The sequence below is a fragment of the Hyperolius riggenbachi genome, chromosome 10 (assembly GCF_040937935.1).
Source record: "Hyperolius riggenbachi isolate aHypRig1 chromosome 10, aHypRig1.pri, whole genome shotgun sequence".
Taxonomy (NCBI): Eukaryota; Metazoa; Chordata; class Amphibia; order Anura; family Hyperoliidae; genus Hyperolius; species Hyperolius riggenbachi.
The window spans coordinates 60,072,699-60,086,083 of NC_090655.1; the positions used below are offsets into that span (position 1 = coordinate 60,072,699).

Below are 13,385 nucleotides of genomic sequence, written 5' to 3' on the forward strand. Positions count from 1 at the left end.
CCAGTGTGGCCAGCAGCCTTTACTCACCTCCCAGGCTCCAGCGATAAGCAGCTCTTGCCCCCTCCGCTCTTACCAGCATCCCAGCTCACGCTGCTGCCAAGTTCCGGGTCGCGGCTTGATGAAGTCATCAAGCTAGGACTCAACACTTAAGGCAGAACGAGCAGAGATGCTGGCCGGAGCAGAGCGCCTATCGCCAGGGCATGGTTAGGAAGGCAGTCCGTTATCTTCTTCCCCTCAGACAGTCGCTGCCAATAGTGATCACTACGATCGGCCAGCAATCACGTGATCAGGAGTTAATCACGATGGCTCCTGATCACTGAAGGAAGATGTCAGCTGTCATATGACAGCTTAATTTCCCCTCTCAGGTGTACACAATCATGTCGGGAGCAGAAATGGCAGGTGGTGTAAATCCTACGCCGCATCAGAGTTAGGAAGCCACAAGTGCACCTAGGATTTACTACACGTGGTCCCCACAAGGTTAAAGAGCATGGGCATCGGGGGAGGGGGCATTTTACACTTGAGGGGACAGCGACCAGGGATCTCTTGTATGCGGTCATTGCGATACGCCCTTTTATCATAGGTATGCACCTGTCCAGTGTCTAGAGAGCGTCTGATTCCCCGTTAGAAGAGGTAGGGTCTTGCACCTACTTGATAATAATAATGCTATAACTTCTGATGAGAAACAAAGTCACATCTCCTTACATAGCATAGTATGGATACAGAGGAGCCAAAAGGTTAAAAGTATCTAAAAAGTTAAAAACATGAGTAGTGGTGGACTTGCCTCATTCGAGCAGACATGTTTGCCAAATAGAACAAGTTTATTTATATACTCCAGGGGACAATGCAACGCGTTTCGCAGGTTTGATCCCGCTTCATCAGGCAATAACAACGGAGTAATAGCATATGTGGTTAGAAAAACAGCCATGCACCTCTGTCACCATTTTCTTACAATAGACACATTTAAAGTGAACCAGAAGTGAAAATAAACTTATGTGATAATGAATTGGAATTGTAAGATTAGCAGTATAGAAAAGTAGAAAGAGGCTTGGTTTTATTATCAGTTTAATAGTTTTAAATTTTAAGATTTCATCAGACTGTCACAATTGCAGTTTAGAATCCACGCTCTGCCTTTTAAGATGCCTCTGCCTTTTAAGATGAAAAAGCAGAAGTAATGACCCTTTGAATGTTTGAATGATTGAATGATTTGTATGAACGTTCAGAAATGATCGCTTGGGGCCACTAACGGATGAAAATCTAACTAATCCAATCAGATTAATGAAAATCAGATCGATCCCAACAATCTGATCAGACTCACCTCCATCAGGGTTGGTCAATGAGATGCAAATGATCCCAGGTTGGTGCAGAATTATGCAAATTTATGCAGTTTGAAAATGGATCAGTTGAACGAAGCTTAGGTAGAATTCAATGGATCCATTTTCATGCCGCATACATTTGCATAATTCTACATCAACTCGGCAAAAATGAATGTGAAGTCAAGTGCATCCTGTCCGCATTTCTCCTTGTGTGTCTCTTAGGCCTAGTCCACACTACAAATCGCAATTGCTAAGCGGTTTTGTGAACAATTTTTTAAGCAATTAACGGCATTTTTTGAAAGCGATTTTCTTACAGATTTTCTGTGTGCAGACAAACAGGAAGTGCAATCTTCCAATCTTTCCAATACCTTGCACTAAAGCGCAAAAGCTCAGAAAATGGAGCAGAACCCGCGTTTGTGATTGGAAAGAAAGATCATCGCTCATGTGAGAACACTCACATTTGATTCATTACGCAAGCACTTTTAAAGCTCTTTTAAAAAAAACGCTGGCAATTTTTTAAAATCTCAAAATGCTCATAGTATGAACTATTTAAAAACCGCGTTGCATACAGCTTTCCATAGGAAAACCATATTTGTTTTCTCAACATTCACATTTCACAGTTCATTGCATTTTCAGTAGCTCATCAGGCTGCATTTTTTGGAAAAATGCATAAGTCTTAAAGGGATACTGTAGGGGGGTCAGGGGAAAATGAGTTGAACTTACCCGGGGCTTCTAACGGTCCCCGGCAGACATCCTGTGTTGGCGCAGCCACTCACCGATGCTCCGGCCCCGCCTCCGGTTCACTTCTGGAATTTCAGACTTTAAAGTCTGAAAACCACAGCGCCTGCGTTGCCGTGTCCTCGATCCCGCTGATGTCATCAAGAGCGCACAGCGCAGGCCCAGTATGGTCTGTGTCTGCGCAGTACACTCCTGGTGACATCAGCGGGAGCGAGGACACGGGCGTGCAGGCGCAGTGGTTTTCTGACTTTAAAGTAAGAAATTCCAGAAGTGAACTGGAGGCGGGGCCGGAGCATCAGTGAGTGGCTGCGCCAACACAGGATGTCTGCGGGGGACCATTAGAAGCCCCGGGTAAGTTCAGCTCATTTTCCCCCGACCCCCCTACAGTATCCCTTTAAGCGAACCTGGACTCAGAACTTCCTCCTTGCTCTAAAAGATAGAAATGGCATAATGACCTTTAAGTAAAAATATTTCTTTGTTACAGCTCATACAAATTCTGCAATAAATCTTCAAGGTATCCATTTCCTGCTTTCATGGAAGCAGACATATTGGCCTCGATTCATAAAGCATTCCCGCTTGCGGAAATGCTGAAAACAGCTGACTTTACCGACCACTTAGCAAAATGAGTATTCATAAAGGCTGTTTCCGCATGAAAAGCCGACATTCCCGAGCAGAGCAATAAATCACCGCCTTTTGCGGTGCTTTTCATAACAAATGTAACAAAATTTCAATTCATAAAAATTAGAGCAAGCGGTATGTGGATGGGGATTACCGCTACCTCGGATGAGGCGAGAAGCCTGCGGAATACATTGCAGTGAATGGGACAGACCTCCCAAGAAGCAGCAGAGAGAGAGCAGCGCACTGAGGAACTCAGCCAGCTTCTGTGTTTCCGCAAGGCTCCCAACAGCCTACCGCCTGCCTACAGCGGGAAATCTCCGCTCTGCTATCGCAACAGGCAACATTTTATGAATGACCACCCAGAAGTCTGAAATACCGAGCGCGGAGTTTTCCCGCACGGATGTACTTCACCGAACACACTTTTATGAATCGAGGCCATTGTTAAAGTTTTTGGTTTACAAATTAGATCCTTTGCCACAGAGGAGATTCCCCAGCTGACACAGCTGAAATATCAAATTACAGTGGTGATTAGGCACAGATGAGGCGGAATTAGACAGGCTAAACTCTCACAGACGGTGTATTTCTCCGTTTTCCTTCTGTCCTGTGCAAGAGTTCAGGAGTTCCACTTTAATGTCACTGATAGATGCAAACTCAGTGACATGACTATATAGACTATGTAAAAGCAGTTCAGAACATGCCTGCACTACATAAATACACAAGTTTAAAAAATGATTAACATTCCTGTACAGAAATACACACATGGAAAGAGATTGCCATATATCTTTTGTTTTAGATACCTTGATAAAGGGGGACCCTGCGAGGCCCCGAAGCGATTGTCAGTAGACGAGTATTGTATGTTAATGTGCAAGGTTGGACAATAAATGTATTTGTAGTGTGCAGAACCTTACTTCTACTCTTTGCTACTAGTGTAAAGGTTCATACACACCTACCAACTATCTGCCAAGCTAGTCTGTTAAAGCGGTATCGTCACCATAAAAATCAAATTTCAACAGCAACTGGTCTGAGTGTATTAAGTGATAAAGATGCTATTCCTGCATTCAAAACTTTCAAAACTGTTTCTGCTGTTATGATTTGGAGTTATCACATACTTAAGGAACACTGGTTCTTTAGTAGTCGGTGCCAAATAATTGCATGCTGGGAGTTATTTTTATCTATAATCTATTCCTCCTCTTTCCTTTATTTCCCTGCCAGCTGCTAGAGTTGGGCGAACTGTTAGCGCAACTGCAGCCGAACTGTTCGGCTGCCCAACCTGTCATGTGGCTGTGGCTCTTACTACTTCCGGGTCGCAATGACCCGGAGTAGTACGTCTGCGCTGGCCCGGCGGAGCGCGTCCTAGATCGCGCTCCCGTTGCCGGGCACTCTCTGCGCATGTGTGTGACGTCATGAGTGACGTCACACACATGCGCAGAGAGTGCCCGGCAACGGGAGCGCGATCTAGGACACGCTCCGCCGGGCCAGCGCAGACGTACTACTCCGGGTCATTGCGACCCGGAAGTAGTAAGAGCCACAGCCACATGACAGGTTGGGCAGCCGAACAGTTCGGCTGCAGTTGCGCTAACAGTTCGCCCAACTCTACCAGCTGCTTATCTGAAACCTAATCCCCTACTCATTTGTGTTTACAAGCAAGGCTGAGGCGACTCAGTGATTGGAAGAGACAAGAAAAAAAATGAAGGGCAGAAATGAAATCACGGGTTAGCCTTAACTGTAGGCAAAAGACATGGCCCCCACCAGGAACAGAACTCTCGTCATTTACTATATAACATTCACTGAAATCAAAACATGGGCAGTATAATACATGTGTTATGCAAGTAGCTCAAGTATTTATCTACTTATATATGTGTTTTTTTCCCCTGGCATGGTATGGCTGATCGTACTGCTTTAAGCCCCATACACACGCTCAACAGCAGTCTTTTATGCAGCACAGCTGTCAAAAAGCTTTTGTTGTGAAACAAGTTGAAACAACAAAAAAAAAAAAAAAAAAAAAAAATTGCCATTGTTCAAACAACTGATAAGAAGTCAATCCAACAGTTGGATTGACTTCTTATCGGTCTTATCAGCTGTTTGAACAAAAGCAAAATACTTTTTTTAGTTGTATCAACTTGTTTCACAACAAAAGTTGTATGGGGCTTAACAGACAAGTTTGGAAAATAGTTGGTAGGTGTGTATGAACCTATAGCTGGCCATACACTACACTTTTTTTGGTCTACGCAGACATTCGATTAGGCCCCATTCACAGTGGTGCATAGCGATGTAGTGACCAATTTGTAGAGCAGTTTAGCACACTGCAATGCACTTCATGCAAAACGCACCCATTAACCAGTACTTTCCATTGGACTGTATGCAACGCAGCCATAATGTTGCGAGACTCTTTTCGTTACGTTCCTGTTATACAGGGAATACAACTTCCCACTGTAAACCTAGCCTTATACCAAAATGTTTAATGTTGGCAAAAACTGAAGTGGATTTAAGTATTTACAAGCAATTACAATCGATATTACAGTCAAAGCAATGAACCGCAATGTTCGTTTTGGTCAGTTGCTTGTAATGTCGATCTTAATATTGATCACAGTTACGATTGAAAGCAAAATCGTTTAGTGTATGAACAGTTTAACATGCAATGGGGATAGAGATTTTGATTTGGATATAATCCGCTTCTACACAAAGAAAACTTCTAGCAGGAGAGTCCTTTTACACTACATCAATTGCACTGCAGAATAATTATGCATGTCAGTTCACGGCCCATACAATCCTATGGGCCTGTTCACAGCACTGCGTTGTAGCAGATCGCGTTATTCTAACTTGCTGCAAGCAGGCTTTGTATTAACATATATGTCCGTAGGTTACAGTTTGAGCTCATACAAGGAAGATGATTAAAGACGGGAAAGTGTCAAAAGCCTAAATGACTGAAGTGTTAGAGAATGTGAGAGACCCAAAAAAAAACAGCTATTTCCAGTTAGCAAATGGTGTAAGGCAAGCAAATGAAGAGCTGATTAACTGGGTTTTGGGGTGTGAGAAGCTGCAATAAGAGGAGAAAGGGGAGGACTGTGATATAAAGAAAAGGATGAGAGGAATAAGGGGTGTCAGTCAAGGCCCGGTCTTGAAGAAGCAGTTAGTTCAGTCAGGGGGCTCGAGGTAAAAAGGATTTGGATGAAGCAACACAAGGGCGGAAGGTTCACAAAAGATTTGGGGTATCTCTGGTGGCAGGTGGGCTTAGTCATAAAAGATGAAGGGAAGTTTGGAATTTACGACAATAAAGATTGCCAGTGTGATGTCAATTTAGCCTGCTTATTGAGGCATGCTAAATCCCTATTTGTAGCATCCTTCTGTTATCCCTCCGCCAACTTGTCGATAGGTATCCCATAGGAGTAGTTTTAAAGGACACATGAAATGGTAAGAATATGCAGGTTGCCATATTTATTTCCTTTTAAACAATACCTGGCAGCCCTGCTGATCTATTTGGCTGCAGTAGTGTCAGAATAACACCAGAAACAAGCATGCACATAATCTTGTCAGAAACACCTGATCTGCTGCATGCTTGTTCAGGGTCTATGTCTAAAAGTATTAGAGGCAGAGGATCAGCAGTACAACCAGGCAACTGATATTGCTTAAAAGGAAATAAACATGGCAGGCCCCATATCCCTCTCACTTCAGTTGCCCCTTAAAGGCAGGTTAGCTTTAGGAGTGAAGAAGGAGAGGTTAGTGTAAGGCATGTGTCAGGGGGTAGGTTAGCAAAGGTGTGACCACTGGACCACCAAGGTATTCCCCTCACGTCATCTAATCAGTCATTTATTTATTATTTAAGTATGTATATAGCGCCGACATATTACGCAGCACTGTACAGAGAATATTGTCTTGTCACTAACTGTCCCTCAGAGGAGCTCACAATCTAGTCCCTACCATAGTCATGTCTGTAACGTGTAGTGCATGTATCATAGTTTTAAGGCCAATTCTTCTATAGGTTTTTGGGATGTGGGAGGAAACTGGGGTGCTCGGAGGAAACCCACACAGACACAGGGAGAACATACAAACTCCTTGCAGATGTTGACCTGGCTGGGATTCGAAACTGGGGACCCAGCGCTTGCAAGGCGAGAGAGCTAACCACTACGCCACCGTGCTGCCCAATACAACCCGATAAAGTATTTTACTTGACAAAATATAACTACGGTACTCATCACCGGCACAGTAATGAGATTTGTTGGGTGATGAAAAAGCAGGAGCAATAACTAAAGAATGAACAAGTTAGGGCAGGAATGTCAAATATAAAGTGGGATGAAGTCACAGGCCCATCTCAATGTCTTTACTGACCCAACAAGAGACTATGGTCAGTGGAGTAATCTGGGGAGGAAAAACTGGGAGGGGGCAGGAGATTGAGAGGGGGAAGCTTAGTTTAGATGGTCAATGCAGTGAGTGGCAGATCCAGGGAACCACTGTAGAACACATGACAACAAGTGGATTGCTTTTTGACGTACTGAAATCGCTTGTGCAATGATTCTCTATGAGAGAGTTCATCAGAGCGGTTCGTGAGCGGTTCGTTTGCGATCCGCTTTGAAAAGTGGCGCTTAGGCCATTTTTAAGGCGATTCAGTGGAAGGTGTAGGAAGACGCAAACGCTCACAAAATCGCTTTGGCAAGCAATTGCGTGAGCGATTTAAAAAAAACAAAAAAACACTACATTGTATTTATTTTTTCCGGATCAAAAGACGGAAGCGCTCTGCAATAAATCTCGCTTCAGACCTCATAGTTAGCAGGGGCATGTGTGCCCCTGCTAAAACGCCGCTATCCCGCGGCTTAACGGAGGTCCCTGATCCCCCAAATCCCCTCGGTGCAGCGGGGGAGCGCTTCCTGGTTGGGGCAGGGCTAACCGCCACAGCCCTGCCCCACGCGCGTCTGTCAGGCACGTATCTCCACCTCTCCCCTGCCCCTCTCTGTCTTCCTTCACTGAGAGGGGCGGGGGAGAGGCGGCGATGCACATCTGATAGCGTTAGCCCTGCCTCCAGGAAGAAGATAATTTACGACCAACTTGCGACCAAGTCTTGCGGGGGTGGGTTTGGGGGTGAAGGGACCCCCGTTTAGCCGCGGGATAGCGGCGTTTTAGCAGGGGCACACGTGCCCCTGCTAACTATGAGCTCTGAAGCGAGATTTATTCTCGCTTCAGAGTCTCTTTAAGCCTCATTAGAATCATGATTTTGAGTGGCTAGCTACTCGTAATTACTCGTGAGCACATCCCTGGTGGTAGCCCATGAGGCGATGAAAGATGGGGAGAGCAGCAGTCTGTGACATTGGATTGTCATTTTTAAGCTGGGTCTACACGCTGCGATTTGGCTTATCGATCGAGTCGCATCAGGTCCGATCTCGCCGTGGGCGATTCCCCGCTCGAACACCCGCGAGCGGACAATAGCAGGGAATCGAGCGGAAGATAAGCGGCGCCGGCGGGGACGAGCGGGTATCGAATCTGTCGCACACGCGGACGAGCGGGGATGCAGAAGAGGCGATCCGGCAGCTGATCAAGCCGCCAGATCGCTACGTGTAGATTAGGCTTTAGGCTGTAATGGTACTCGAAAAATACAAAAGAAGAAGAAGATTTTGGAGAGAGGGAGAGATCTTTCTTAGAGATAAAACCTCTATGAATATAGTGATGGATTTTGGGGAAGCTCTATTTGCTTTACTGGATGTGAGGCTAGGATTGGGTCAGACATGGGAGTCACTTGTAACTCTAGGAACATCTGTTGCAAGGAGACTTATTCTAAAACTATGGAAAAAACAGGATGTTCCATCCCTTCAAGATTGGATAGATGAAATGTCAATAACTTTGGAGGATGAAACAGAAGAGGAAAAAACAGGAGAAATGGAGGGAAGGATACAATCCACCCCAAAAACAAGGAAAGACACAAATAAGTTATGGTTTAGCTGGATTTAATCCATTCAAGCGGTTAAAAGCAGGGCTGTGGAGTCGGTACAAAAATCTTCCGACTCCAACTCGGACTCCTCAGTTTATGAAATCACGACTCCGACTCCGGGTACCCAAAATGGCTCTGACACATCGACTCCGACTCCTTAGTCTAATACTTAACAGGGATGTGGATTTTGTACAAAAATCAGCCGACTCCAACTCCCGACTCCTTAGTTTATGAAATCATTGACTCCGACTCCGGGTGCCCAAAATTGCCCCGACTCAGACTCCTCTACTCAGACTCCAACTCCACAGCCCTGGTTAAAAGTGACTAGACCTGGAATGAATGGTTAGATGGAAGGGGAATTGTATGGTATGGATGAATAGTTTGAAGTGACTAAAAAGGGGGGGGGGGATGGGGGGAGAGAGAGAAGAGGGAGCAGCCAAGTATTAAGATTGGTGGTTTTCGTTTTTGAAAAAAGTTTAGGTGGAAAGATCACTGTTGCAGGGGTGCAGAATATGATAGAGCTGAGTATGGGTAAAGGAGAGACGTATTCCCTGTGGAGTAGGATTTGCAGTGGAAGGCTACCTTCCCGGACTGCTGTCGTGGTGGTGAACGGTGGGGTCTGGCGGGTTCTGGGGCGACCTGACTCCCAGCAAAGGATTCTCAGCAGAGGTTTATTATTTTTTTAATGGAACAATTTGCTAAAGAAATAGTGTAGTGCCCATCCCCTTATTTGCTTTCCTTTCTCGATAAGCAGCATAGTTACCATTGATGGAATATCCTTGGGAATAGCGAAGGCTATGGGAGATAGGCAGGCACTTTCCAGGGGCTGTCGTTTCGGTCAGACTTGGGCTGCACGTGTGGGGTGATAGCAGGGGAGATTAGCATATGGTTGATCCCTTCTTGGAGGGGGCGCTCCTAGTTGTATACGTTTATACGGTCATGTATAACTGTTGCATTGAATATATAACAAATAAATGGAGTTAGAGCAAACTATGATGCAAACCACTCCCAACCTCGGGAAGGCACTGATGAAGCCAAACTAACAGTTGGGACTTGGTTATCAAAGCTGCTGAATGTTCGCGGGAAAAAAAATACAAAAGAACAATCGAGAGCCCCAAATAGTGTAGTATATTAGTACAGTGAGTTAGATGAAAAAGGTGTTCACACAGGTGGGTTGACGTTGAGGGCCCGTTTCCACTAGAGCGAATCTGCATGCGTTTCCTGCACGCAGATTCACATAGACAATACAAGTGGATGGGCCTGTTTCCACTTGTCAGGATTTCTGAGCGTTTTTCTGTGCAGAACAAATCTGCACGGTAGACCCCGCAGAGTTTGCATATCGTTTACCGCTATGCGATTCGCATACAATGTATTTAATAGGAAATTCACATGCATTTTCGTATGCGAATTTTACCGCGAATTTGCGGGTGTTTTCGCATAAAATCAATGTAAAAGCACACAGGCACTGACATGGTTAAATTTGCATACTTACTAACATATGCAAAAACGCCTGCAAATTCGCAGTAAAATTTGCATACGTGTGCGAATTCGTTTTGCATTTCCGTGACTAATTCGCACCGCACAAGTGGAAACAGGCCCTGAGGCAACCGCTAACCGCAGTTGGGGAGATTAGCCCCGACCCCACTCAGGTTAAAAAGACACCCTTTGTAGAATTGAAAAGAATAGAGGCAACACTCCTCTGCCAAGGGTGGACTAAGAATTTTTTTTTTTTTTGAATAAAAAAAAAAAAGTCAACAAAATAGAATAAAATTAGTTAAAAGAAAATGGCTTAAAAAGAGAGGTAGTGGTGGACTTCCGACCCCAAATGGACTTTAACAGTTAACATTCAGAAGTCAATTAATTTAATCATAAAACTCCAGAAATGCAACGCGTTTCACAGGCATTACCCTGCTTCATCAGGCAACAAATAGGAGCAACTGTTTTGTGGTTCTCGGCCAACTGAGAACCTCAGAACAGTTGCTCCCATCTATTGCCTCATGAAGCAGGTTAATGCTCGTAAAAAAAACTAACAAAAATAAAAAAAAAACATGCTGTATTTTTGGAGTTTTATTACTACTGGTTATTGACAGTCCATTTCATGGAGCCAAGTCCACCACTACCTCCCCTTTTCAAACTTTAGGGCCCAGTGCACACCAAAACCGCTAGCAGATCCGCAATATGCTAGCGGTGTTGTGAGCTGATTTCAGAGTGATTCTAGGTATGTTTAGAGAGGTTTTCTAAACATACCTAGCGGTTTTGGGTGTGTTTTTGTGTAGCAAATTACACATATTGTTACAGTAAAAGCAGTTACTGAACAGCTTCTGTAACAAAAACGCCTGGAAAACCGCTCTGATCTAGCGTTTTTCAGAGCGGTTTGCGTTTTTACTATACTTTACATTGAGGCAGAAACACTTTTGCAAACCGCAAACCTACAGCAGGAGGCACGTTTGCGGTTTGCTACAAACCTCAAACCGCCGGTGTGCACCAGCCCATTGAAATACATTAGCCAAGCATATTTACATGCAGATGCGGCCAGCAGATCGCACGTAAAAACCACTCAATGTGCACTGGGCCTAACTCATTTTTCTCTGTTCAAAAAACAACCAAATAGGCAGCAATGGCGTAAGAAGGAGTGTCGGTGTAAAGGATCACCAGTGCAGTGGGCCCATAGAAGGGAGCAAATGATGGTACGGGTACAGTAATGGTAGGGTTTTGGTGTCAGTCACTGGGGTGCTGAAACAGGGGTAGCAGCAATGAGGACACTGGTATGTCAGATTCGAGCTTTCATGGGAGAGATATACATATATACATACACAGGGAAGAGGTTTACAGCGGGGTGTGTGCAACTAAAAGTGGTATCAGTCAGTTGATAATATTGGGGTATCAGTGTAGGCATGGGGAGTGGAAGGTGTCAGGCCAATAGTGAAGAGCATTTAGTAGGGTAAGTGCATTGATGGGAGGAGTCAGTGAGGTGATGGAATTGGGGGTTTCAGCGTAGGAATGACGAGGGGTGTTCGGGACAGTGGTGGTGGTGTTGGTGGAGTCGCTGAGGTGATGAAATTGGTGGCGTCAGTGCAGGAATAGGGGGGGCATCAGGGCAGAGATGGAGTAGTCAGTGAGGAGGTGATTGGGAGTGTTAGTGCAGGAATGAGGGGGGTGTTGGGGCAGTGGTGGGGGGAGTCAGTGCGGTGATGAGAATGGCGATGTCAGTGTAGGAATGGTGGTGTCAAGGCAATGATGGGGAAGTCAGTGAGGTGATTGCATTGGGGTGTCATTGCAGGGTGGGGTGTCAATGATTGAGGAGGCAGAGAGCTGAGGTGATTGGGGGTGTCAGTGAAGTGATAAGACTGGGGGTGTCAGTGCAGGAATGGTAGTGTCGGGGCAGTGGTGGGAGGAGTCAGAGGTAATTGGGGAGTCAGTGCAGGAATGAGGGTGTCAGTGAAGTGATAAGAATAGGGGTGTCAGTGCAGGGATGGTAGTGTCAGGGCAGTGGCGGTGGAGTCAGAGAGGTGATTGGGATTGTCAGTGCAGAAATGGTAGTGTCAGTGCAGAAATGGTAGTGTCGGGGCAGTGGTGGAGGGAGTCAGAGAGATGATTGGGGGTGTCAGTGCAGGAATCGTAGTGTCAGGGCAGTGGTGGGAGGAGTCGTCAGAGAGGTGATTGGGGGTGTCAGTGCAGGAATGAGGGTGTCAGTAATAGAGGACTCAGAGAGGTGAGGTGATTGGGGTGTAAGCGCAGGAATGAGGGTGTCAGTGAGGTGATAAGAATGGGGGTGTCAGTGCAGGGATCGCAGTGTCAGGGCAGTGGCGGGGGGGGTGGAGTCAGAGAGGTGATGGGGGTGTCAGCGAGGTGATAAGAATGGGGGTGTCAGCGAGGTGATAAGAATGGGGGTGTCAGTGCAGGAATGGTAGTGTCGGGGTAGTGGTGGGGGGAATCAGAGGTGATTGGGGGTGTAAGTGCAGGAATGAGGGTGTCAGTGAGGTGATAAGAATGGGGGTGTCAGTGCAGGAATGGTAGTGTCGGGGTAGTGGTGGGGGGAATCAGAGGTGATTGGGGGTGTCAGTGCAGGAATGAGGGTGTCAGTGAGGTGATAATAATGTTCAGAGAGGTGATTGGGGGTGTCAGAGCAGGGATGCGGGTCACGGGGGAGTCATACATTGCAGTGGTGGTTGAGAGCAGGTATGTTGGGTCACAGGCACGGGAGGAATCGGGGTGTCACCTGCACTAGGTTAGGGGTATAGCGGGCGGGGACTGTGATCACAGGTAAGAGAGGGGTCTCGGTGTGCCGCTCACCGTCACTCTGCGGTTAGTCCTCCTCCCGTCTCCCCGCTCTGCTGTCCTCCGCCGCCGCCATCCTCATCCTCCACCTCCACCTCCTCCGCTCCGCCTCCTCCTTCGCGTTGCAACGCATGACGTCACCACGCTCTCCGCCCTCCGCCTCACGTGACCCTTAGACGCCACTTCTACGCCCCATTCACTAACAGTGTCACGTGATGCCTTCCATCCGACCTTTTCTCGCGAGCTTCTTTTTTTCTCCCTGACTTCAACAATCTTTATTCGCACTGAACAAACCCGCACCTAACCAGAAATGAACCACAGGACGGAGACAGGCTGCCCATTCCACACTCCGTTGCTTCTATCTATTCACCCTCACCCAGCGCTAGGCTGGTAGTCGAGTTCAGTGGTCCCGTGCGGCGAATTTCGCCGTATTCGGGAGTTAGAACTACAGATTCCGAGATGCATCGCGGCGAAGCGCGCAGCGTGCTGACGTCCCCCGTTGCTCAGCAACAGCAGGATTT

General features: G+C 46.3%; 1 protein-coding gene across 1 annotated transcript in view; it reads right to left on the minus strand.

Annotated features, from left to right (window-relative positions):
- SHOC2 (SHOC2 leucine rich repeat scaffold protein) overlaps window positions 1-12,965 on the minus strand; it is a 111,187-nt gene extending 98,222 nt beyond the window's left edge. The window contains exon 1 of the mRNA XM_068255201.1: window positions 12,880-12,965. The gene's annotated coding sequence lies outside the window, so the exon portion shown is untranslated. The remainder of the gene's footprint in view (window positions 1-12,879) is intronic.
- Between the last annotated feature and the right edge of the window lie 420 nt (window positions 12,966-13,385).